Below are 2,885 nucleotides of genomic sequence, written 5' to 3'. Positions count from 1 at the left end.
CATCCAAAGAGCACCATGTCATGGGACCCTTAAATGCTGTATTTCCAGACTTTGACATTTGATGATATATGCATAGTATTAAAGACAGATATTTAGTTATTTACACTGTGTTGTGCAGTTATCTAATGCTAGGGTATTTGATGCTATCCTGTATTCCATGCAGTCGGGCCATCTCCTCCTCCTGCGCTCCGTAGCGGACAATGTGACAGCGAAACAGTGCCGATTAAACATTAAGAACAAATTATTATTTAAGATTTGAGTTAGAGGTGTTTATGGAACAATTATCACTCAGTACAAGCGCATAACACTGCTGGATTTAATCTTCATGACAACGTGGTTGATATGGAGTGAAGAACTGTGCGTGAGGCAGAAAATACGAGAAAATATTACGAGTTATTGTTATTCCCACATTTACTTTCTGCAGTCTGACTTCGGTTCACTACCTCACCATCTGCGTCGCCAGTTCCCATTGTCTCCAAAACGTGCGTATGCATGGGTCAGAGTTTGAGCACATACCGTCAAGTTTGTTTTTTATAAATCACAACCTTTGTGTGGGAAGTGGCCCTGTTTTGTGAGTACGCCACATTTATAAATGTGACCCCCGGTCCTTTACAGTCCCTGCTTTTTTTTTCTTTAAATTTTTTTTTTTTTTAATATTTTTCTATACCCCAATAAAACAAATCTTTTCTATAAATCCCGACAAACCAAACACACCCCAAAAAACCCGCCAGGGGGCCACGACACACCTGGTCCTTTACACGTCCCTGCAGAGCCCCTACCCTGACACACCTGGTCCTTTACAGTCCCTGCAGAGCCCCTACCCTGACATACCTGGTCCTTTACAGTCCCTGCAGAGCCCCTACCCTGACACACCTGGTCCTTTACAGTCCCTGCAGAGAGCCCCTACCCTGACATACCTGGTCCTTTACAGTCCCTGCAGAGCCCCTACCCTGACATACCTGGGGTCCGCCCTTTACAGTCTACCTGGTCCCTGGTCCCTGAGCCCCTTCCATGGTCCCTTGAAACAGTCCCTGCAGAGCCTTCCACACCACACACCTGGTCCTGCAGAGCCCCTACCCTGACACACCTGGCCCTGCAGAGCCCCTGCCCTTACATACCTGGCCCTGCAGAGCCCCTACCCTGACATACCTGGCCCTGCAGAGCCCCTACCCTGACACATCTGGTCCTGCAAAGCCCTTACCCTGACACATCTGGTCCTGCAGAGCCCCTACCCTGACATACCCGGCCCTGCAGAGCCCCTACCCTGACATACCCGGCCCTGCAGAGCCCCTACCTTGACACATTTGGTCCTGCAGAGCCCTTACCCTGACACACCTGGTCCTTTACAGTGGGGAGCCCCTGCGTCCAAAGAGCCGACCCAAAAGATAAAATGCAGAGCTCTCTGAGTTTGAGAACCACGTAATCGGCGCACTGTCAAGCAACTCAAATGAGTGGCAACTCTGTGGCTCTTATCTGGCTTCTAGGCTCCAAAGACATTCCTCTGCAAAGAGACAGCTGCTCACATTACGCATTGAGCTGTCTATATGGGAAGGAGAGTTTGGGCAGAGACACTAACATTTACAAACTTCTTTGACAATTTGCATTTTGTGTATTTCTGTTTGTTTTGTGTGCAATTCATATTGTTCTGTTTGTGTTCAATATTTTAGGGTAATTCATATATTTATTTTGAGTGCAATAAAGATTTTGAATATTTACTTGCATCTCATTCCTTATTATTCTTTCAGTATTTCATGGGCTGTTTATACGTTAATCTAAAGTTATGTTAGATACTACAGAAGTACTTTAGTACTGTAAAGTTATGTTAGATACTACAGAAGTACTTCAGTACTGTAAAGTTGTGTCAGCTAACAACGAAAACATGTTTGCGACTATTTCTGTTTCAATGACTTAAATTAAATGATCTCAAATACAGTCACGGCCAAAAATGTTGGCACCCCTGACATTTTTCCCGAAAATCAAGTATTTCTCACAAAAAAGTATTGCATTAACACATTTGCTATACACATGTTTATTCCCTTTGTGTGTATTGGAACAAAAAAAAAAAAATAAGGAAGAAAAGCAAATTGCACACAAAACTCAAAAAATGGGCTGGACAAAATTATTGGCACCCTTTCAAAATTGTGGATAAATAAGATTGTTTCAAGCATGTGATGCTCCTTTAAACTCACCTGGGGCAAGTAACAGGTGTGGGCAATATAAAAATCACACCTGAAAGCAGATAAAAAGGAGAGAAGGTGACTTAGTCTGTGCATTGTGTGTCTGTGTGTACCACACTAAGCATGGACAACAGAAAGAGGAGAAGAGAACTGTCTGAGGACTTGAGAACCAAAATTGTGGAAAAATATCAACAATCTCAAGGTTACAAGTCCATCTCCAGAGATCTAGATGTTCCCTTGTCCACAGTTCGCAGCATTATCAAGAAGTTTGCAACCCATGGCACTGTAGCTAATCTCCCTGGACGTGGACGGAAGAGGAAAATTGAGGAAAGGTTGCAACGCAGGATAGTCCGGATGGTGGATAAGCAGCCCCAAACAAGTTCCAAAAAAATTCAAGCTGTCCTGCAGGCTCAGGGTGCATCAGTGTCAGCACGAACTATCTGTCGACATTTGAATGAAATGAAACGCTATGGCAGGAGACCCAGGAGGACCCCACTATGGCAGGAGGACCCCACTATGGCAGGAGACCCAGGAGGACCCCACTATGGCAGGAGGACCCCACTATGGCAGGAGACCCAGGAGGACCCCACTATGGCAGGAGACCCAGGAGGACCCCACTATGGCAGGAGACCCAGGAGGACCCCACTATGGCAGGAGGACCCCACTATGGCAGGAGACCCAGGAGGACCCCACTATGGCAGGAGACCC

This window comes from Perca fluviatilis, chromosome 21 (genome assembly GCF_010015445.1).
Source record: "Perca fluviatilis chromosome 21, GENO_Pfluv_1.0, whole genome shotgun sequence".
Classification (NCBI taxonomy): domain Eukaryota; kingdom Metazoa; phylum Chordata; class Actinopteri; order Perciformes; family Percidae; genus Perca; species Perca fluviatilis.
Note: the sequence above shows the minus strand (reverse complement) of the source record.